Here is a 25719-nt window from a genome sequence, read left to right as displayed (position 1 = left end):
CTAAAGGTTTTATAGGATTTGTCACCAAAAGTATCTAAATTGATTCAAATCATGATCCCATGATACCTTGAGATGGAGAGATATAGAAGCATGCCAGTCAGTTGCCTGCTGCTATCCAATTAAGCAATGGCAGACAAACAAGTGTAGATACACATGACATTATTAAGTATATGATGCACTGTTTTAAGAAATTCTTTCAGGAACAGTCCTTCTCTCCCCCCCATAAGTGACCAATGTAGCTTATAAATTGGTTAGTTTCAACAAATGACCAGTAAACATGCTCTTTTAAATACTTATTAGCAGACATGTGCAAACTTTGAGACTATTACTGTGACACCAGTTTTGGATTCTGTCATAGTGTGAAAGGGAGATCTTCCCTGGGTGATGATGCAACACAGGAATCAAACCTAGTGACTGAAACACTTTGCACTCCAGCTATTTCTAAAAGTTAATTTCAGGTACCCTGGAAAACATTGCGACACTGTAGAATTCAGGAAATGCATCACTAAGGACTAATTGATGTTTTGTAATTTATATAACATTTATCTAAAATGTTTGTAAAAACCTTTGAAATGAAGAAATAGACATTGAACTGTGTGTGTATTTAATAAAAACATTTTACAATCTTAATACAAATATAAAATTCATCTGGATACATCATGGCATGGTGAGACTTCAGGTTTTTCATCCTTTTGAGATGGCTCAGGTGCAAGGTAGAAAGAATGTTGGGTTCTGAGTTGGTGGGACATCACAATAAGGAAACATCTGGAAGGCAGAGACTTTTCCCAAACCAGGTCAGAACCTGTAAAACAGACATGACCAAATTAAGCCAAAGCACACACAAAATGTTATCATCCCCACCTGCACCTCTACTTCAACTAAAATCTGTGAGCTGAAATGTCCCAGGACTTACTTGCAATTTGACCTCTGCAGTAGCAGTCTGGTCTTACTGGAAACAAACTATGTTCACAACTGAGGATGAAAATTACGTTATGTTCCTGTTGACTTTCAGGTGGAAATCATTTCATAAAAATTACAAAAATTAAGACAAAGCATTGCATATAGATCAAAGAGGAGGTAAGCCCAACCCCCCAAAATAACTTTGCCTAAAGAAAGAACACAAACCCCCATATGCAAAAAAAAGGCAATAAGTTTGCCCAGGAGCAGTATTAAGTTTTTAAACAAGTGACCAGTATTATTCTACCTACTGGTTGGTTATGGGCAAAATTGGTGCCTTTTATTACATTAGTCCATAAGGGGTTCTTGCTCTCAAGACCAGGGAACAGTTTTAAAATCAAAAAGGATGATAGAGATTAGAGAATCCAACCCACATTTTAAAAATAATGCACCTACACTTTGAGTTCACCAGAGTTCAACCTCTTCATTGATAAAACTAGGCAGCACCTTCACGGACAAAAAAATAAATAAATAAAAATAATCTAATCCCCTCTAATACAGCCACCAGCAAGCTTATTCACCTGCCTGTCAATTTTTAAGGCTACCAACCTGTATAAAACAACGATGCATAGGTAAGAAATCACACTTATGTACATTTAAAGTAATAGATCCTCCCATCTGATCAGTTACCAAAAGATCAGCATAACCAACCATTCACATGAGAAGCTGTGCAACCACAGCCAGACTTTTCCAAATCTAGTTTATTTTATTTTATTTTAGTTCCTTTAATTTAAATAATTCCACATGAACCCCAACTACAAATATTATCACTCTGTTCTCCTGCCAGAATTGAAGAGCCACATTGGCAGGATGACTACTAAACTAGGGTCCAACCTACGAGACAGACATCCTTGCAGCAACACCAAGTATGTACATGTCCTTGCTAAGGCTTGCTAAGGCTAAAGGGCACCTGTGGCTGGATTTTCTTAACCAGGCACCCTGTAAGACAAAGAGAAACCTAGGCTCATGCACACTTAGGTGTGAGGGATTGATTGCTTTTCACAAGCCAAACAGAAACAACAGAATCATCCATCATGTAGAAATGCCTCAAAAGAACCAGCAAATGCATAGACCCGCCAAGGCTAAAATGTTCCCAAACCAGGGTCAACCCTGAAAAACAAAGGAATGCCCAAAATGAAGCATCATATTGATACAAACCCAATCGCCCTTGCAAGCTGCACAGAAATGCCAAAAGAGAGGTATTCCTAAGAGCTCCTTATAAGGATAATTAGCAAATCAGCAATCAAGGTGAAAAACAGGGAGACTAAAGCAGTACACGCTGAAACAAAACAAACCCCCCCTTCACCCAAAACCTCTATATCAAACATCAGCATTTGTTATTGAAGGCTGAAGCTTCTGCTTGCTTAGACTATTCCTTGCGCCAGTGCATGAGTTCACACTCAATTAAGAGCAAGCCAACCATTAACCCCTAAAGCACAAAGCCCCCACTTACAAGCTGCAACTAAGTCTCCTGTATGGTTTTTCCAAACACAAGCCCAAAACTGCAAAAGAAACCCACACTGAAAATCCAAAAAAACCTCAAGGAAGTCATGACTAAAGAAGCACACACAGAAATCAATCTATCCCTTACACTGCATCAAAAGCACCAGCACCCCCGACTGAAGTGCCAAAATTGAGACCTGTAATACACGATACTCATCATCATCATCATCATCATCATCATCATCATCATCATCATCATCATCATCATCATCATCATCATCATCATCATCATCATCATCATCATCATCATCATCATCATCATCATCATCATCATCATCATCATCATCATCATCATCATCATCATCATCATCATCATCATCATCATCATCATCATCATCATCATCATCATCATCATCATCATCATCATCATCATCATCATCATCATCATCATCATCATCATCATCATCATCATCATCATCATCATCATCATCATCATCATCATCATCATCATCATCATCATCATCATCATCATCATCATCATCATCATCATCATCATCATCATCATCATCATCATCATCATCATCATCATCATCATCATCATCATCATCATCATCATCATCATCATCATCATCATCATCATCATCATCATCATCATCATCATCATCATCATCATCATCATCATCATCATCATCATCATCATCATCATCATCATCATCATCATCATCATCATCATCATCATCATCATCATCATCATCATCATCATCATCATCATCATCATCATCATCATCATCATCATCATCATCATCATCATCATCATCATCATCATCATCATCATCATCATCATCATCATCATCATCATCATCATCATCATCATCATCATCATCATCATCATCATCATCATCATCATCATCATCATCATCATCATCATCATCATCATCATCATCATCATCATCATCATCATCATCATCATCATCATCATCATCATCATCATCATCATCATCATCATCATCATCATCATCATCATCATCATCATCATCATCATCATCATCATCATCATCATCATCATCATCATCATCATCATCATCATCATCATCATCATCATCATCATCATCATCATCATCATCATCATCATCATCATCATCATCATCATCATCATCATCATCATCATCATCATCATCATCATCATCATCAATCATCATCATCATCATCATCATCATCATCATCATCATCATCATCATCATCATCATCATCATCATCATCATCATCATCATCATCATCATCATCATCATCATCATCATCATCATCATCATCATCATCATCATCATCATCATCATCATCATCATCATCATCATCATCATCATCATCATCATCATCATCATCATCATCATCATCATCATCATCATCATCATCATCATCATCATCATCATCATCATCATCATCATCATCATCATCATCATCATCATCATCATCATCATCATCATCATCATCATCATCATCATCATCATCATCATCATCATTCATCATCATCATCATCATCATCATCATCATCATCATCATCATCATCATCATCATCATCTCATCATCATCATCATCATCATCATCATCATCATCATCATCATCATCATCATCATCATCATCATCATCATCATCATCATCATCATCATCAATCATCATCATCATCATCATCATCATTTTGTCCATTGACTCATACCTAGCAAAGGAAATAGGATCTCAAGTCTGTAGTACCACTTGGCAAACCAGGAAAACCAATAAAAACATACCAGAGTTTAAGAAAAACACCAATAGTAAAATAGTTCATTTAGCCATACCTACCAAAGAAATAGCATCCCAAATAAGCAAGGCTGTACCACAGCAGCCAGATGCTTGCAAAAATGAAAAACGTGAGGGGAAAAAAAAAACAAAAAATGACTGGGCTTAAGAATAACAGCCCATTGAGACTTTGTTCATCCAGTTACCTACCACAAGAAACAGGAAGCCAATTGATATGTCAAGGATAATGGACCACAGCAGCCATATATGTTTTGTAGACCAGGAGTATCTGTAAAGACAAAAATACAGGTACTTCAGAATAATGCAACCATAGGCAAATTGTCCATCCACTCATACCTACCAAAAGAAACAGAATCCCAAATAAAATGAAAAGACTGAAGTACCACAGTAGCCAGACATTTCCAGAAGAGGAAAACCTGTCAAAATAAGTCAATTAAAAGGCTGAAGAGTAACTCTTCAGTCATACACATCTATTCCTCTACTCACATACTGATTACAAGTTCTAGAAGTCCAAGGAAATCTGCATCTACTGCTAGACTTTCTTCATTCAAGCAACCTGCAAAGGATAGATACCTAGGCTGAAGAGGATCACTGACAGTTAATGGGGCTCTCCACTGATACCTACCAAATAAAAAAAAAGGACCCTAAGTAACCTGCCAAAGCTGTATGATAGGCAGTTTTGTAAAACCAGGGCAACCTGTAAAGAGAAAGATGCAATGGTTGAGAAAAAAAAAAAATCACAGCCATAGTGAATTGGTTCACCCACCGACACATACCAACAGAAACATGATCCTAAGTAAAATGCCACAGCTGAATTAACACAGCATCAGCCAAACCAGGAAAACCTGTAAAAACAGAGATGCCCTGTGTGTATAATGACAAAACACTCCATCTATTCATACCTACCAAAAAGAAATAGAATCCCAAGTAAGATGCCAAGGCTGTACCACAGAAGCAGAAAGTTTTCAAAACCAAAAGATTAAAAAAAAATACCAATCTGAAGAGTCTCTTATCTGTGTACATATATCCCTCTACTCACATATCAATCATAAGCTCCAGCTGTCCAAAGTTACATGTATCTGCTGCTAGACTTCCTACACCAAAGCCCAACCTGTAAAAAACAAAGACATGCTGAATGACAACACTGAAGTGATTTTGTAAATTCACTCATACCTCCCAAAAGTAGGATCCCAAGTAACCTGCCAATGCTGAAGTAGCACAGATGCTAGTAGTTTTCCAAACCAAGATAACCAGTAATGAGGTTGATGAGCTGAAATATCTGATCAATGCAAATCTGCTCCTAGTTACTTACATAAAAGTTACAAGCTCCAGCAGTTCAATATTAGATGCAGGTGCTGCTAGACTTTTTCTACACTGGGGACCAACCTGCAAAACAAAGATGTTCTGACTGAGGGATAACACCACCATAGTGAATTGGGTCATTCACTGATAGCTACCAAAATAAACAGCATTACAGGTAAAATGCAAAGCTAATGTAGCACAGTAGTCAAATATTTGTGAAATTAAAAACCTGCAAAAATAAAATTGACTGCATTTAATACTCCCATAGAGCCATCCATGATTACCTACTAAAAGAAGTGGGATACCAAGTAACCTGCCAAGTATGATAGACTGCAGTGGCCAGATGTTTGCCAGGTAAACCTGTAAATAGAAATACATGAAAAGGCATACATTTGCTCTTTTTATCCATTCAAGTGTATCTCTCTACTCATATACTGATCACAGGCTCCAGCAGTCCAATGAAGTACCACGGTGACATTTGCCAAATCAGGAAAACCTATAAAAAGAAAGATGCCAGAGTTGAAGAAAAACACCAATAGTGAAATTGCCCATCCACCCATACCTACCAAAGAAACAGCATACCAAGTAAGATGTGAGGTTGTACCACGGCAGGCAGATGTTTGCCAAAATGAAAAACCTACAAAACAGGGATGACCTGGCTGAAGTACAACACCCCCATAGAGATTTTGTCCATCCAGTTACCTACCATAAGAAACAGGATCCCAATTAACGTGCCAAGCATGATGGACCACAGCAGCCATGTGTTTTGCAGACCAGGAATATCTGTAAAAACAAAAATACTGGCACTTAAGAATAACGCAACCATAAGTAAATTTCCATCCACTCATACCTACCAGAAGAAACAGAATCCCAAATAAAATGCCAAGACTGAAGTACCACAGTGGCCAGACATTTCCAGAACAGAAAAACCTGTAAAAATAAGTCAATTAAAAGGTTGAAGAATCACTCATACACATTTATTCCTCTACTCACATACTGATCACGAGCTCCAAAAATTCCAAGGTGACCTGCATCTGCTGCCAGACATTTTCTACTTTTATCAAACCTGCAAAAGAAGGATGCCTGGGCTGGAGATCGCCAACATAGTGAATGGGGCTTTCCACTACTACCTACCAAATTAAAAAGGATCCTAACTAACCTGCCAAAGCTGAAGTACGACAGTCAGTTTTGTCAAACCAGGAAAACCTGTAAAGAGAAAGATGCTGTGGAAATTAGAAAAATCACAGCCATAGTGAATTGGTTCACCCATTGATACCTACCAAAGGCAACATGATCGCAAGTAACATGCCAAGGCTGAAGTACCACAGAAGCAGGAAGTTATTCAACCAAAGCCTGTAAACAAAATTGATACCGGTCTGAAGAGAGTCTTTTATCTGTGCACCTATATCACTCTACTCAAATATTCATCATAAGCTCCAGCTGTCCAAGGGTCACATGCATCTGCTTCTTGACTTCCTACATCAAAGCCCAACCTGTAAAAAAAAAAAAAAAAAAAAAAAAAAACCAGACACCTTGAATGCAGAATGATTTTTTTAAATCCACTCATACTCACCAAAAGGAGTAGGATCCCAAGTAACCTGCCAAAGCTGAAGTATTACACATGCCAGTTGTTTTCCAAACCAAGAATCCCCTGTAATGACAAATGGGTAACAAACTTAAATATCTCTGATCAATGCACATCTACTCATATTTACTTACATACCAGTTGCAAGCTCCAGCAGTCCAAGATTACATTTCTACACTGGGGACCAACCTGCAAAACAAAGATGCTCTGACTCAAGGGTACCATAGTGAATAGGGCCATTCAATTATACCTACCAAAAGAAACAGGATCCTAAATATTATACCACGACTGAAGTACCACAGTGGCAAGACATTTCCAGAACAGAAAAACCCTGTAAAAATAAATCAATTAAAAGATTGAAGAATCACTCTTGAGTCATACACATCTATTGCTCTACTCACATACTGATCGCATACTCCAGAAATAGGATCCCAAGTAAAATGCCAAGGCTGAAGTTTCACAGGAGCAGGGCGTTATTCAAACCAAAAGCCTGTAAACAAAATGGATACCTGTCTGAAGAGAGTCATTTATCTGTGCACAGATATCACTCTACTCACATAGTGATCATAAGCTCCAGCTGTCCAAGGTCACATGCATCTGCTGCTAGACTTCCTACACCAAAGCCCAACCTGTAAAAACACTCCAAAACAAATTCCTCCATCCACTCCTACCTATCACTGGAAATAGGATCTCATGTATGATGCCAAGGCTGATGTACCACAGCAACATTTCCCAAACTGCAAAAACCTGTAAAAAAAAGAAACGTGCATGAATTTATATTCTCAATTAATTTTATATCTATTTCTCTACTTACATACCAATCACAGGCTCCAGAAGTCCGATATCTACATTGGGATCTTAAGTAAAAAGGCTGAAGTATGTTGAGATTTGCAAACTTTCAGAAACCTGTTAAAATAAATACATGAAGATGCTAAATATTTTTTTTCCATTCTCATCTATTTCTCTACTCATATACCAGTTATAGGCTCCAGCTGTCCAAGGTCACATGCATCTGCTGCTAGACTTCCTACACCAAAGCCCAACCTGTAAAAATAAACATGCCCTGGGTTAAGAACGACAACACTGTAAGTACATTTGTACATCCACTCACATATATCAACAGGATCCCACGTAACTTACCAAGGCTGAAGTACCAGATGCCAGTAATTTTCCAAACCAAGATAACCTGTAAAAAATAAAAGAAAAAAATCTGATCAATGCACATTTACTTCAATCCATTGATACATACCATAGAAAACAAGATCCCAAGTAAGATGCCGCTATGAAACTTCATCCTTGGCATTTGCCAAATCGCAAAAAACCTGTAAAAATAGATACATGATTTGAGAGAAAATAGTCATCATTTTTCATGTAATTTTGATACTACACCTTTCTTACACTGGGGGGCCAACCAGCAAAAGAAAAATGCCAGGACTGAAGATCACCACCATAGTGAATTGGTCATCCACTGAAACTAAGTTACCTGCCAAAGCAGAAGCAGTATGACAGTGATAAACCAGGAATGCCTGTAAAAAGAAAGATGCATGGGCTGAATAATAAAACACAATCATAATGAATTGGTCACCCCTTGATACCTACCTAAGGAAACAAATAACACATGTAAATACAAATGGATACCAGGCTAATGAGCCTCATTTACTTGTACATTTATCCCTTTACTCACAAACCAATCACAAGCTCCAGCTGTCCAAGATTACATTTAACTGCTGTAGACCAGAGACCAACCTGTAGAACAAAGATGCCCAGGTTAGTTTAGATCTATGGGAGTATTTCAAATTAATCTTTTGCAAGGTAAATAGAATACTATTGCTTGTTATGTTGGAGCACTCATTTAGAGAAAGACTGGAAGTGATAGGACACTTCAGGCCGATTTAGTTGTTTAATTTCAACACTCATCTGCAAGCATATGTGATAAAAGGCTAGAGGCTTTGCTGTTATAAGCGAGGGAGTGAAAAAAGCGTCCCTCAAAAAAGATTAGATGATTTTTGTGCAGTATATAGTAGTAAAATCACCTGCCAAAAATGAGGATTTTCTTGTGGCAGAACAATTCCCAAACCAGGGCCTAAACTGTAGAAGACAAATATGCCCAAGCACAAAAGGCACAAGTGTGTAATTTTAGGGAGATATTTGATTACATTTGCATATCACCATGGACCCAGCTTTACCTACAAAGGATGCTTTGCTCTGGAACAGGAGTTTTGGCCTCATTGGGGTTTAGTCTGTAAAATTGGGCAATTTTACAAACACCAAACCAATCTATCCATTTGCCCACACCCTACCTTAAGCACCTGCATGCCTACTCAACCCCAGAAGCTCTTCAGTCTTCATAGGTGAGTATTTGCCAAAGCAAAGGTCATCCAAAAAATCAAAGATGACCACCATTCCCACTCACCTAGCAAGGCTGAAATGCTTTCCAAAAGCCAGAATTCATCCTGTAAAACAGATTGAGGTGAAGGGATAGATGCTTAGGTAAAGTACACACTGGAACCAACTTGGAGTACCAGAAACCACCCTCACCTACTGAAGTTGTAGTTCCTTCCATGGCTAGCATATTTAACTTCAAAACCTAACCTGAACAACAAAGAATTCTTACACACATCTAAACCAATCCCCACACCCCAACACTTGCACCAGACACATACCGGTTACAGCTGAATGGCCTGCTGGTTAGGGCTTTCTCCAAATCAGGGTCAAACCTATTAAACAAACACATGGTCATACAAGTAATACATTTCTTGTCCTGCACCCTTACCAGAAGAACCAAAACCTTCACTCACCTCTCAAGAGGGAAAAGTTTTCATTTAAAACAACCTGTAGTAGAGAAATTTCATGCACACAAATCAATTCATTCCTCCACCAAAAACCCTTACTGCAAACTCACCTGAACAAGCTGAAGTGCCCCATCTGTACTTTTCGCACACCAGGACACAGCCTGTTAAAAAAACTCAAAACATCAAAAACAATCTAACTCTTAAAGCTCATTCAAAGCACAAGCCAAACAAATCAAGGCAGAGGCCCTTGCATGACTAGACTTAACCCAAGCAATGACCCATCCTATAAAACCAAAGCACCCAGATTAAAAATATACACTCTTCTTTCCATCTAAGGCAATCAATACTATCATCAGTACACCTCATACAAGCACCAAAACTGACCTGAATAAGTTAAACTACCACTGCAGCCATTGTTGTTAACCTGTAAAATAAAGGACATTCAGGCTGAAGTGGCACAATATCACATAACAAAAAAACTGTTTATTGCTCACCACTCATAAGCAGTATTATCCCTGTTCTACTAAAGATAAAACACCTGTTCAGATAGATTTGTCCCAAAGTGTATTCTGTGAACCAAAGGTGATCAAGACTATTCTTCCTAACCTTTATATGTATATACTTACCTGAAAAGAGACTTGACTCCTTGCACTATACACTAGTACACAGCACCATTCATAGCCTTGGTAAAAATTCCAAAACCAACCAGCCCCCTTCCTTATAAAGCCAAAATGGAGGGAAACCCCACACTGATGATGCAATCATTGTCCCACACCGATGACATCATATCCTCCTCCTCCATGTTAACATCCCCCATTAAATATAAACACCAGCTGGCTAAAAGACTGCATAGTGGTCTAGTAAATGAATAGAAACAAAAAAGGGTAAAAAGTTCACAGAGCAAAAACACAATAATGCAAATGGAAAAACATAGAAACAATCTACTTTTTGAGTGTGGGTGTGTAAGTCTGTATGCATGGACTGCATTTCCCAGCACTTTCTCTCCTAGCACAGCTGTGTGTGGTAAGATGTGTCAATCCTCTCTTATCCCTAAAACCTTGGTGTCCCCCAGCTGCTGTGATACATATATTCTGACTGATTTCTGCCTATAAATATAAATCTAATTAATGGAGATTTAGTATAGGAGAGGCTGAGGCGCCCAACTCTTTACTCAGAGGACACAAGGTCAGCAGTATTAAGTTATAATGTGCTGTACTGAGAACTGGACAGCTTAGTGAATGTGGTTTTGCAAGTCTCTATGTGTAAGTACAAAAAAGTTGTGGTGACTAATTGGCATGCTGCAAACCCATGCTATTGGTCACGGTGACTTGTATATTAACCTATGGCAGCTAAATCACTGAAATTAGTTGCTGTGATCGTGTTTTTTAAAAGTTGTGGCAATTAATGGCCTTAAAGTATGCCTTTACCTTAGAGGTAAGGGGAAGGACTGTGGGTTGGCAAAGGTGGAGGGGGTCCACCAATTCTTTGCCAATGGCACACCAAGGTGTTAAAGCACCCCTGCTTGTGGTAGGATGGTGAAGTGTTTTTTTTTATTATGGAAAATAATATCTCTGTCTCTTTTTGAGATTCTGGGCCCCTGGGACCATAAGGATAATCACCTTGGTTGAGCCCAGTTATCATAGGGGTACTATTGCCTCTTAGTTGGGTTGTCAACTTTTCTGGAAAAGAATATCAGCCTTGCTATATTTTTATTATTTTTCCCCATTAATAACATTGGTCTCAAGCATCATTTTTACTAACCAAGCTGGTAAAATACCTGCCAGGTGGAAACCCTAACCCCTAGGGGTTGCTGAAAATTATAGTTGTCATCACTAAAGATGCTTTGTGTGCCTGGCCTGCAAGACAAAGATTTTGTGCCGATGGCACATCCAAGATGGCGCTGACAGTAATGACGTGGAGGTCACAATGCAAGTGTTATTTTCCGGGGCATGAAAAAAGTGATGTCACACTGCCTATGAATATCTGGTTCTCTAGTAACTTCTTATAAACACCATGCTATTGATTCCCATGCAAGACAAGCAGGTAAGGCATTTCCTGCATATTGTAGGTATCCAAGGCCTTCGCCTCAAAAATAAGTAAATTGATGTTAAAGCTGCTTTATGATCTTTTTCTTGCTTTTCAAATGTCCACAGCTGCAGAAAATGATCAGTCTTCCAAAAGAAGAACATTCATATTATTTTTACAGGAATGGCAAGCATCTATTCAAGGTCTCTGGAGGCTAGATCCAAAGTTCTAGAACCAGTTTCTACAGAAGGAGAATTTCTACCTATTCAAGAGTCTCAAGCTTTTCTCTTACAGAAACACATACAAAGATTAGTGACGAGTGAATTTTTTCGCCAGGCATCGTTTCGCAGTGAAATTCCGCATTTCGCCATCTGTGAAAAAAGGCTGTGTGAAATCCTGAAACGTTGCTGTTTGTTAGAGATTGAAGCCAGATGTGAGTAATAAAGGCTTTTTAAACTATCTTTGGAGAAGGTGCTACTATGTTTAATATCTGATGTGGCTGAAGTGTGGACAGTCTTAACATGCACTTAACATGCAATACAAATTTTTGGAGTGGTGAGTGCTGACTAAAAACATTGAACAGCCATCTGCAATTTTTTTTCTGTTTAACAGGTGCAAGATGTCACCGCTGAAAATTTGCAGTGGCGTAAAGGTGTCACGGTCACATCAAATAAAGTTGTGTGCATCAAATAAGACACGTTTTGCAAAACGAAATAGATTCACTCATCACTAACAAAGATCCAATGTCTTTTGTATGGAGTTGAGAGCTTAGGGATGATGGGGGGGGGGGGACTATACAAGTGACAAAAAGACTATACAAGAGAAATAGTGCAAACAGTAAAAAAATAAATAAAATGGTAAATATTAGGACTGTAACGCTTCCTGTGTGCTCTTACTTCATATGTAAGGATTCATTTGCATGCTTGTTTATTCACATGAGTGGGAGATGTGCCAAGGTTCTAATTCGAGCTGTAAGTAAATGTTTTTCATAGACTCCAGTCAAAGAATTGTCTTTAGTTACCACTTTTGGAAAGTTAGAGAATGTGACTACCCTTTGACCTAGATGTCTATTCAGCAAGATATATAATTGAGAGTATTCTGAGCAATTATCAATTTTAAAGACAAAGTCACCTCACCCCTTCTCATTTTGGATTAAAATCATTGACACTTAATACATACAGTAGGGATTTGGGTTGTGAATGGGAGTCAGAGCTCATAACAAATAGAGACTGCTCTTTCCCCACTAACTTTTGTGTGCCTCCTAAATGGTGCAGTTCCCTGGATGCCTGACAACATCAAACACCCATATTAATGCAAGTCAACCCATTTCTTCAGCCAATATCATCTCAGAGAATTGGGTGGAGGGGGTCATCACTTCCCAGTGTCAGAGGGGGGGATAATAAACTCACTTCCCACAGAGTTCTAATAACCCACTGAAATGCATGTGTTAAACTGATCAAATGTTGAATTTGACCAAATAATACTTTCATCTACTTTGATAACAATTACATAGCCTTCTTGGTATTAAATGCAGAAAGTTATTTCTTTTTTTGTGGCGGATCTTTTTCCACTAAAATATATTCATCTGTACCTCTACATAGTTGCCAGCTACTATGTCTCTCTTAATATTGGTTTTAAAGGTAATCATTAGAATATCTATACGACTAAAGGTTTTATAGGATTTGTCACCAAAAGTATCTAAATTGATTCAAATCATGATCCCATGATACCTTGAGATGGAGAGATATAGAATCATGCCAGTCAGTTGCCTGCTGCTATCCAATTAAGCAATGGCAGACAAACAAGTGTAGATACACATGACATTATTAAGTATATGATACACTTTAAGCAATTCTTTCAGGAACAGTCCTTCTCTCCCCATCCAGCTTGCTACTTAAGTGACCAATGTAGCTTATAAAATGGTTAGTTTCAACAAATGACCAGTAAACATGCTCTTCTAAATACTTTTTAGCAGACCCGTGCAAACTTTGCCACTATTACTGTGACACCAGTTTTGGATTCTGACAGTGTGAAAGGAAGATCTTCTCTGGGTGATGAGGCAACACAGGAATCAAACCTAGTGACTGAAACACTTTGCACTCCAGCTATTTCTAAAAGTTAATTTCAGGTACCCTGGAAAACATTGCGACACTGTAGAATTCAGGAAATGCATCACTAAGGACTAATTGATGTTTTGTAATTTATATAACATATTTATCTAAAATGTTTGTAAAAACCTTTGAAATGAAGAAATAGACATTGAACTGTGTATGTATTTAATAAAAACATGTTACAATCTTAATACAAATATAAGATCCATCTGGATACATCATGGCATGGCGAGACTTCAGGTTTTTCATCCTTTTGAGATGGCTAAGGTGCAAGGTAAAAAGAATGATGGGTTCTGAGTTGGTGGGACATCACAATAAGGAAACAGCTGAAAGGCAGAGATTTTTCCCAAACCAGGCCACAACCTGTAAAACAGACATGACCAATTTAAGCCAAAGCACACACAAAATGCTATCATCCCCACCTGCACCTTCACTAATATCTGTCAGTGTCTGAGGACTTACTTGCAATTTGATTCCCTCTGCAGTAGCAGTCTGGTCTTACTGGAAACTATGTACGCAACTGAGAAAGAAATGTACTTTATGTTCCTGTTGACTTTCAGGTGGAATTCCTTTCATAAAATTACAAAAAAAAAAAAAAAGTATTTGTATATCAGTAAAAAGTAGATTAAAGCGGAGGTGAACCCATCCCACAATAATTTTTACCCAATGAAAGAACACAAACCCCCATATGCAATAAAAGGCACTAAGTTTGTCCAGGAGCAGTAACCCACAGCAACAAATAAGATTTTTGTGTTTAAAGAGGTGAATAGTAAATTGTACCTGCTGGTTGGTTATGGGTTATTGCTCCTAGGCAAACTTGGTGTCTTTTATTACATTACCACACAAGGGTTTCTTGCTCTCAGAACCAGGGAACAGTTTTAAAATAAATAGGAAGATAAAGATTAGAGAACCTGAAAAGTAAAGTTAGGTATAAAGGAAGGAGAAGCCATAGCTGAAAACCTCTGGCTAGACATCTCCTACACCAGTTTGCAAACATGTAACCCAAATACAGTTTGAATGTTAAGGAAGGCTACAGCAGAACACTCCCAGAAAAACCACAATTAATTCTTGAAACTACAAGTGTACCGATGGTGAAAGCATGCCCATTAACCTGTCAAGGATGAGGCTCCACTTCAGAAGGATTTTTCCCATAGTAGAACACAACAGGAAAAAACAGCCAGCTGTGGCACTCTCAAGCTTAACGACCCAACCAGAAAGTACTAGCAACTCCACTCACTAAAAATTGAAGAGCCTTATCTGACTATATACATTTGATTACTTTGATATTTCACACTTGGCAAATGCAGGAGTCCTAATTATACTCAATCCCAAAGTATGGATAAGTGGCTTAGGCTTTTTAAATAAAACTGGAATTAGTGGTTGAAGTGTTATTTTGTCTATGGAGATGTGATGACAGTAAAACCAAAAAGGCACCAAAGCTGAAGCAGCATACATGCACACAAAAATCAATCTAATCCTTTTCAAGGGATTTTGCAAAACCTTGACCACAAGCACCTATAATCCAACCCACATTTTAAAAATAAGGCACCTAAACCTTTTCACTTCACCAAAGTTAAACCCCTTATCGATGAACCTAGGCAGCATATTCATGGACAAAAAAATTAATCTAATCCCCTCCACCCATACCACAACAACCAGCAACCCCATTCACCTTTCAATTTTTAAGGCTACCGACCTGTAAAACAAAAATGCATAGGTAAGGTATCACACTTGTACATCTAGGCACCCAGTAAGACAAAGAAGCCTAGGCTCATGCACACTTGGGCATGTGAAAAGCAATCAATCCCTCTCACACCTAACAGAAGCAGCAGAATCCTCCATCGTGTAAAAATGCCTCAAGAGAACCAGCAATTGCACAGACCTTTCAAGGCTAAGACTAGTCCATGACTAAAGCTTTCCCAAACCAGGGTAAACCCAAAACGTAGCATCATATTGATACAAACCCATTCGTACTTGCAAGCTGCACAGGAATTCCAAAAACAGGTATTCCTAGGAGCTCCTTAGAAGGATAATTGGCAAATCAGCCATCAAGGTGAAAAACAGGGAGACTAAAGCAGTACACACTAAAACCCTCCCCTTCACCCAAAACCTCTATATCAAACATCAGTATTCTTATTCAAGGCTGAAGGTCCTGCTTTGTTAAACTATTACTTGCAGTTGAGTTCAGCAGGCTTGTTTACTTAAAATTGCACACTCAGTCAAGAGTAAGCTAAGCATAAATAAGCACAAACCCCCACTTACAAGGCACAAGTTTCCTGTATGGTTTTCCCAAGCAAAAGTCCAAAACTACAAAACAAGAACCCCAGACTGAATATTCAAAAGAACTCAAGGAAGTAATGGCTTAAGAAGCACACACTTGTGTGCACAGAAATCTCTCTCTTCTCTTACACTGCATCAAAAGCATCAGCACCCCCCACTAATGTAACAAAATTGAGATTCAATCTGTAATACAAAAATACTGGGCCTGAACAACAACATCATGAATTTGTCCATTGACTCATACCGGTCAGAAAACAGCATCCAAATTAACCTGCCATGTCTGATGTACCACAGGGACATTTGCAAAATCAGGAAAACCTATAAAAAGAAACATGCCAGACCTGAAAAAAACACCAGTATAGTGAAATTGTCTGTTTATCCATAGATACCAAAAAAAACAGCATTCCAAGTAAAAGAGACATACCTGGGCTGAAGATGATCACCAGCATAGTGAATAGGGCTCTCCATTGATGCCTACCAAATTAAAAAGGACCCAAAGTAAGTTACCAAAGTTGAAGTCAAACCAGGGAAACCTGTAACGAGAAAGATACCATGGTTGAGAGAAAATTATGGCCATAGTGAATTGATTCATCCACTGATACATACCAAAGGAAACAGTATACCAAGACTTACGTACCACAGGAGCAGGAAGTTTCCCACAAAATAAAAATTTATACTGGTCTGAAGAATCTTTTATCTGTGCACATATCGATCATAAGCTTCAGTTCTCCAAAGTTACATGTATCTGCTGCTAGACTTCCTACACCAAAGCCCAACCTGTAAAAAGCAAAGATGTCCTAGATGCAGAATGGCAACACAAAAGTGATTTTGTAAATCCATTCATACTTACTGAAAGTAGGATCCCAAGTAACCTGCCAAAGCTGAAGTAGCACAGATGCCAGTAGTTTTCCAAAGATAACCTGTAATGACATATTGCAAACATCTCAACAACAATCTTGTCAAAATCTCATCTGCTCCTATTTACATACATACCAGTTACAAGCTCCAGCAGTCCAAGATTACATGCATGTGCTGCTAGACTTTGTCCATTCACATATTCCTCTACTCACATACCGATCAAAAGCTCCAGAAGTTGAATGATTCCTGCATCTGCAGCTAGACGTCCTACACTAAAGCACAACCTGTAAAAACAAAGAGGACCTGGCTGAAGAATGACAACGCCAAAATAAATCACTCCATATGCTCATACCTACCAAAGGAAATAGGATCCAAAGTAACCTGCCAAGGCCAAAGTAGCAGTGGTCAGACGTTTCCCAGAGGCAGGAGGATGACCTGTAAAAATAAATCAATGAAAAGGCTGATCTATCACTCTCCTTGTGCATGCACATCAATTCCTTTATTCACATATGGGTCACAGGCTCCAGCAGTTCAATGTTGTTACCTGCATCTGCTTCTAGACTTCCTAAACCAAAACCCAACCTGTAAAAGCAAATATACCCCTGGCTGAAGAATGACTACACCAAAATAAAGGATTCCATTCACGCATACTGTACATACCAAAGGAAATAGTATCCCATGTAAGATGCCAAGTCTGAAGGATCAAAGTGACATTTGCCAAATTTTAAAAACCTGTAAAAATAGATAAATGAAAAGGCTGAAGAATCTCTTAATTCCTGCAACTCTATTCCTCTACTCAAATACTGATCACAGGCACCAGCATTTAAAGATGAACTGAATCTGCTAGTAGACTTTCTACACTCAACCAACCTGCAAACGAGAGATGCCTAGGACAAAGAAGAAAACCACTATAGTGAATTGGTTCACCCACTGATACCTTCCAAATCAATAAGGGTCCCAAGTATCCTGCCAAAGCTGAAAGTATGACAGCCACATTTGCCAAACAGAGAAAACCTGTAAAAAACAAAGATGCCCTGTCTAAAGAATTACAAGACCAAAATTACCCCATCATCAAAAGAAATAGGATCTCAAGTAAAATGCCAAGGCTGAAGTACTACAGGACCAGGAAGTTATTCAAACCAAAAGCCTGTAAAAACAAAATCGACACCAGTCTGAAGATTTGTATTTCTGCACATATATCCCTCTACTCACATATCAATCATAAGCTCCAGCTGTCCAAGGTTACTTGCATCTGCTGATAGACTTCAGACACAACCTGTAAAAACGAAGATGCTCTTGCTGAAGAACGAACACCAAGATAAATTCCTCCATCTACTCCTACCTATCACTGGAAATAGGATCCCATGTATGATGACAAGGCTGATCACAGCAATATTTGCCAAACTGCAAAAACCTATAAGATACCTGAAATGGCTGAAGAATCTAATTTAATGCACATCAATCCCTTTACTTACACACCAATCACAGGCCCCAGCAGTCCAATATCTACATTGGGGTCTTAAGTAAAAAGGCTGAAGTATCACGTTGAGATTTGTAAAATTTTAGAAACCTGTTAAAATAAATAAATGAAGATGCTGAATATTTTTTTTCCATTCTCATCTATTTCTCTACTCACATACCAGTTACAGGTTCCAGCAGTTCAAGGCTACTTTCATCTGCTGCTAGACTACATACACCAAAGCCAAAAAATAAACATGCCCTGACTTGAGAATTACAACACTGTAGTGAAATTGTACATCCACTCACACCTACCAAAAGTAGGATCCCAAGTAACCTGCCAAGGCTGGAGTACCAGAGATGCCAGTAGTTTTCCAAGCCAAGATAACCTGTAAAAATAAAAATTCTCTATTCCTCTAATCGCATACTGATCACAGGCTCCAGCACTCCAAGGTAACATGCATCTGCTGCTAGAATATTTACACTCAACCAACAAAAAAAAAAAAAGATGCCGTAGTTGAAGATCACGCCATAGTGAATTGGTTCATCCATTGATATGTACCAAAGAAAACAGGATCCCAAGTAACATGCCAAGGCTGAAGTTTCACAGCGGCATTTGCCAAATCACAAAAACCTAGAATAGATACATGAAAAGTCTGAAGATTCTCTTAACTCATGCACATCGGATACTAGACTTTCTTACACTGGGGACAAACCTGCAAAACAAAGACGCTCTAGCTGAAGGATAGCACCACCACAGTGACTTGGGCCAATCCATTGATACCATCCAAAGAAAACAGCTACCCAAGTAACCTGCCAAGTCTAAAGTACCACACTGACATTTACTAAATCAGGATAACCTATAAAAAGAGCTGAAGACCAATACCAGTATAGTGACATTGTCCATCCACACATACCTACCAAAAGAAACAATCCCAAGTAAAATGCCAAAACTGAAGATGCGCAGTGGCCAGATGTTTTTCAGAACAGGAAAACCTGTAAAAAAAAATAAAAAAATTTTATATATATATATATATATAATTAGTGAAAAGGCTGAAGAATCACTTTATTCAAACACATCTTTCCTCTACTTACATAACAATCACAGGCTCTAGTAGAACAATGGTTCCTGCATCAATGGTTCCTGCGTTAGACTTTCTAACGCTCACACCTATAAAAACAAAAGATCCCCCCTTGCTGCAGAATGGCAACACCAAAATAAATTACCCTGTCCACTCATACCTGCCAAGGCTGATGCATCACTGCAGGCAAAGGTTTGCCAAAATGGAAAACCTGTAAAAAGAAAGAAAGATGTGGCTGAATAAAACAACCATTGCGATTTTGACAATCCACAAAATGGTTACATTTCCAGGAAGCCTGTAAAGCAACAAAGCACATGCTGAGAATCTCAACGAAGATGCCAAAGATGAAGTCCCACTGTGGGCAAACTGAGAAACCCTGTAAAAACAAAGATGCCCATGGTGAAAAATCTCTCACATACCAATCACAAGCTAGCAGTCTAAGGATACCTACATTTGCTGCTAGGCTTTTTCTACACTGGGGGCCAAACTGCAAAGCAAAGATGCCTGGCTGAAGAAAATTTACTACCATAGTGAAAATGCAATGATTCATACCAAAAAAACAAGCTCCCAAGTAACCTGCCAAGGCTGAAATAACAGAGGTCAGATGTTTTCCAGAGAAGGAAGGATGACCTGTAAAAATAAATTAATGAAATGGCTTAATTATGACTCACCCTATCCATGCATCTATTCCTCTACTTAAATACCAATAAAAGGCTCAAACAGTCCAATATGTCCTGCATTTATTACTAGCTCTTTTCTACACTGGGGACCAGCCTGGAAAAGAAAGATGACTTGGTTTAAGATTACCATTATAGTGAATTGGTCATGCACCAATGCCTACCACTAGATTTAGTAGGTTACTTAGGATCAAAGTGCAAGAGCAACAAACCAGGAATATCTATTAAAACAAAGAATGGGCATGGGCTGAAGAATAACACCAACATAGTGAATTGGGCCATTCAATGATACCTACCAAAAGAAACAGCATCCCAAGTAAGATGCAAGGCTAAAGTACCACAGAAGTCTGATATTTGTAAAAATGAAAAACCTGCAAAAACGAAAATGACTAGGAAGTAGAAAAACTCCCTCACTAAGACTTTGTCCATCCACGTTTACCTACTAAAAGAAGCAGGATCCCAAGTTACCTGCCAAGGATGATAGACCACAGTGGCCCGACGTTTCTCAGAACAGGAGACCCTTGCTGAAGAATGACAATACCAAAATAAATTACTCCATACACTCATACATACCAAAGGAAATAGTATCCCATGTAAGATGCTACAGTGGCCAGATGTTTTAAATACCAAGAAACCCTATAAAAAACAAAGATGCCCGTGGTGAAAATTCTCTCCTTTTGTATGCATATCTATTCCTCTGCTCACATACATCACAAGCTCTAGCAGTCTAAGGTTACCTACATTTGCGGCTAGGCTTTTTCTACACTGGGGGCCAACCTGCAAAGCAAAGATGCCTGGCTGTAGAATTTTACTACCATAGTGAAAATGCAACAATTCCTACCAAAGGAAACAGGCTCCCAAGTAATCTGCCAAGGCTGAAGTAACCGGTCAGATGTTTTCCAGAGGAGGGAGGATGACCTGTAAAAATAAATCAGTGAAAATGCTGAAGTACCACTCTCCTTATCATGCACATCTATTTCTTTACTCACATATGGGTCACATGCTCTAGCAGTCCAATGTTGTTACCTGCATTTGCTGCTAGACTTGCTAAACCAAAGCTCAACCTGTAAAAGCAAAGATGCCCTGGCTGAAGAATGACTACACCAAAATAAATGATACCATCCACTCATACCTACAAAAGCAAATAAGATGCTGAAGTCTGAAGGGTCAAAGTGACATTTGCCAAATTGCAAAAACCTGTAAATGAAAATGCTGAAGAATCACCTAATTCATACACATCTATTCCTCTACTCACATACCAATCACAGGATCCAACAGTCCAATATGTCTTGCATCTGCTACTAGACGTTTTATATACTGGGGACCAACCTGGAAAAGAAAGATGAGTGGGCTAAAGATTACCACTATAGTGAACTGGTCATCCACCAATACATACCACTGATACCAAGGAAGCGGCCAAAGCTGAAGTACAAGTGTGATCAACCAGGAATCTCTTGAAAAAGAAAGATGCATGAGCTGAAGAATAAAACACCAACATATTGAATTGGTTATCTCCTGATACCTACCAAAGGAAACAGGATCCCAAGTAAAATTCCAAGGCTGAAAGTACCACAGTGGGCAGATGTTTGGCAAAAAGGAAAACCTGCAAAAACAAATAGACGTCCTGCATGAAAATACATTTCTTCATCCACTGAAATAGGATCTCAGGAAAGATGTAAAAATAGGTACATGAAAAAGCTAAAGAATCTGTGTTAATTCATGCACATCTATTCCTCTGCTCATATATCACAGGCTCCAGCAGTTCAAGGTTACCATCATCTGCTGCTAAACTTCCTACATCATGGCCCAACCTGTAAAAAAACAAAGATACCCTGAATGCAGAATGACAACACTGAAGTGATTTTGTAAATTCATTCATACCTACTTAAAGTAGAATCCTATGAACCAAACAAAGATAACCTATAATGTCAAACGGATATAGCTGAAATATCTAAATGCACATCTGCTCCTAGTGACTTACAGACCAGTTACAAGCATGTGCTGCTAGACTTTTTCTACATTGGGGACCAACCTGCAAAAACAAAGATGCTCTGACTGAAGGATAACACAAACATAGTGAATTGGACCATTCAATGATACCTACCAAAAGAAACCGTATCCCAAGTAAGATGCAAGGATAAAGTACCACAAAAAGTCAAATATTTGCAAAAATTAAAAACCTGAAAAAACGAAGATGATCGGGCTGCAGAATAAAACCCCCATAGAGACTCTCCATTCTTGTTTGCCTACTAAAAAAGTAGCAGGATCCCAAGTAACCTGCCAAGGATGATAGAGCACAGTGGCCAGACGTTGGCCAGAACAGGAAAACCTGTAAAATAGAAATGAATAAAAAGGCATAAATTTGCTCTTGCTATCCATTCACGCCTATTCCTCTACTCACATGCTGATCACAGGCTCCAGCAGTCCAATGTTAGCTGCATCTGCTACACTAAAGGGCAACCTGTTAAAATAGATGCCCTGGCTGAAGAAAGACAATAACAAAAAAAGTACCCCATCCACTCATACCTACCAAAGAAAATAGGAATCCAAGTGACTTGCCAAGGCTGAAGTAACACAGCAGCCAGACATTTGCCTGAAGAGGATAGCCTGCAAAAAGAAATAAATGAAAAGGCTAAAAAAAACACTATTCATATCCATTCATGACTATTCTTCTACTCACATACTGATCACAGGCTCCAGCAGTCCAGTGTTACCTGCATCTGCAGCTAGACCTCCTACACTAAAGTGCAACCTGTAAAAACAAATAGATGCCCTGGCTGATGGATGACAATACCAAAATAAATTACTCCATACGCTTATACCTACCTAAGGAAATATGCTCCCATGTAAGAAGCCAAGGATGTCCCACAGTGGCCATATGTTTTCTAAACCAAGAAACCCTGTAAAAACAAAAATGCCCATGCTTCAAAATCTTTTCAATGCACAACTATTTCTCTGCTCACATACCAATCACAAGCTTCAGCGGTTTAAGCTTACCTACATTTGCTGCTTGGATTTTTCTATACTGGGGCCATACTGCAAAGCAAAGATGCCCTAGCTGAAAAATGTTACCACCAAAGTATATTGGGCCATCCAATGATACCTACCAAAGGAAACAGGATCCCAAGTAAGCTGCCACAGCTGAAGTACCACAATGACCTTTGCCATACTAGGAAAACCTGCAAAAAGAAAAAAGCAGTGGCTGAAGAATACAACTACCATAGTGAAATGATTCATCCACCGATACCTACCAAAAGAAACGGTCCCATGTAAGATGCCAAGACTGAAGTACCACAGGAGACAAAACTTTTTCAAACCAATAAAACCTGTGAAAACAAATTTTAAGGATAAGAGGCTCTTTAGCCTGGTATCACATATCTCTATACTCACATACTGACCACAAGCTCAAGATGTCAGCTTACATGCAATACTGGTACACTTTTCCTACAATAGGGGCCAACCTGTAGAACAAAGACACCCAGGTTAATTTGAAATAGTCCCATAAATATAAACTAATCTACTGCAAGGTAAGTAAGGATGCTATTTCTTGTTAAATTGTAGTGTTTGTTTAAAGAAATTGAAGCAATTGAAGATAACCTTAAAGATCCTGTGGCAGAACAATTTCCAAATGAGGGCCCAGCCTGTAAAAGAAAAAATGCCTAAGCAGAAAAAGCGTAAGTGTGCAATTTGAGGGTGAGATTTGTTTAGATTTGCATGCCTATCACCATGAATCCACATTCACCTACAAAGGTTGTGTAGTGTGCTTCTGGAACAGGAGTTTTACCTCTTCAGGGTCCAGTCTGTAAAAGAAATATGCTCAGTTTTACAAACACCAAACCTATCTATCCATATGCTCGCACATACATTAAGCACTTGCATGCCTACTCACTAGTGATGAGCGAATCTGTCCCGTTTCGATTTGCCATAAAATTTGCGAAACGCATTTGTTGCACTTTTTTTGCCGCCCACGCCCAATTTGACGTGTGACAAAATAAAAATAAAAAAATCTGCGCAGTAAATTTTTCCGGAAGTTTGCCGAAAACAATTCGCCGATGGCGAAATGCGGAAATTCGCTGCGAATCCATACCTGCCAAAAAAATTCGCTCATCACTACTACTCACCTATGAAGACTGAAGAGCTTCCAGTATATATTTTCCAAAGCAAAGGCTATCCTAAAAATCCAAGAGGAGCAGCATTTCCACTCTCCTGGTAAGGTGGATTTAACCTAAAAAACAGATTGGGAATAAGAGATACATGCCCAGGTGAAGTAGCACACATCAAAAACCCTCACCTAACAAGGCTGTAGTTCCTTCCTGGTTAGCATTTAAAAAAAGTCAAACCCCTATCTGTACAACAAAGGATGCTCACACACATCACTACAATCTCCACAACCCACCACTAGCACCAGACACATACTTGTCATAGCTGAAGGGTCTTGCAGGACAGTGGTTTATTTAAATCAAGGTCCAACCTACACATTGTCATGAAAACAATACTTGTCTTGTCCAACACCCTTGACTAAAGATTTGAATTTCCACTTACCTGCCAAGATTGAAAAGTCTCCAGCCTTCAAAACAACCTGAAGTAGTACAATAACACACACAGCAAACCATTCCTTCACCTAAAACCTTTAGCGTAAACTCACCTGAAAAGGCTGAAGCACTTCCGCTGATGTCCTTTACTCATATCATTAGAAAACCTGTTAAAGAGACTCATAGGCTGAGGAACTCTACCCACACACATTAAAATAAATCTAACCCTTCACTCTCATCCAAAGCCCACAAACCCCCAGACCCACATACTATTAAAACAAAACACCCACAAATAGAGTGAATATTGTTAGTCTATTTCATATTTATATTTAAGGCAATATACCAGCAAGTCTCATAGAAGTACCAACACTCACCTGGATAAATTGAACCACCACTGCAGTACTATTGTCTCAGACTACAGGCCAACCTGTAAAATTAAGGACATTAAGGCTGAAGCAGCACACTTACATTCACAAAAACGGTAAGGGAAGCACGATTCTACAGTTCAAAAGTGAGGAACAATTAATTAAGGACAACCCAATGCCTATTCTTTGAACCAAAGATGGTCTGGCTTTAAAAAAAAGAAAAAAACCCCCACAATTTTAAGCCTTTCTAAGTCTATGGTTCTTAACCTGTATAATAAACCATCTCCCTGTATAATACAGCATGAACATTGCATAACAAGCACACATATTTAAGAGCATTCAGGAATGTATATAATTACCAGAAAATATACTTGCATTCACAGGCTATATAGCAGTGCACACCAATGTCCACAGCCCTTAACAAAATTACATAAGCAACCAGTCCCCTGCCTTATAAAGCC

General features: G+C 38.7%; 3 long non-coding RNA genes across 3 annotated transcripts; all 3 read right to left on the bottom strand.

Moving 5' to 3' along the window:
• Positions 1-590: 590 nt before the first annotated feature.
• Positions 591-25326, bottom strand: LOC105946489. Its single transcript, XR_004221322.1, has 3 exons — positions 25268-25326; positions 25007-25060; positions 591-802 (listed from the first exon to the last, which is right to left on the bottom strand). It is a non-coding gene; the product is annotated as an uncharacterized LOC105946489 (long non-coding RNA).
• LOC108645861 lies at positions 14155-14580 on the bottom strand. Its single transcript, XR_001924147.2, has 2 exons — positions 14469-14580; positions 14155-14369 (listed from the first exon to the last, which is right to left on the bottom strand). It is a non-coding gene; the product is annotated as an uncharacterized LOC108645861 (long non-coding RNA).
• On the bottom strand, positions 14694-19447 carry LOC105946490. Its single transcript, XR_004221323.1, has 3 exons — positions 16924-19447; positions 16711-16819; positions 14694-16604 (listed from the first exon to the last, which is right to left on the bottom strand). It is a non-coding gene; the product is annotated as an uncharacterized LOC105946490 (long non-coding RNA).
• Positions 25327-25719: the final 393 nt, after the last annotated feature.

The sequence above is a fragment of the Xenopus tropicalis genome, chromosome 2 (genome assembly GCF_000004195.4).
Source record: "Xenopus tropicalis strain Nigerian chromosome 2, UCB_Xtro_10.0, whole genome shotgun sequence".
NCBI classification, from domain to species: Eukaryota; Metazoa; Chordata; class Amphibia; order Anura; family Pipidae; genus Xenopus; species Xenopus tropicalis.
Note: the sequence above shows the minus strand (reverse complement) of the source record. Positions and strands in the feature narration are given on the sequence as shown.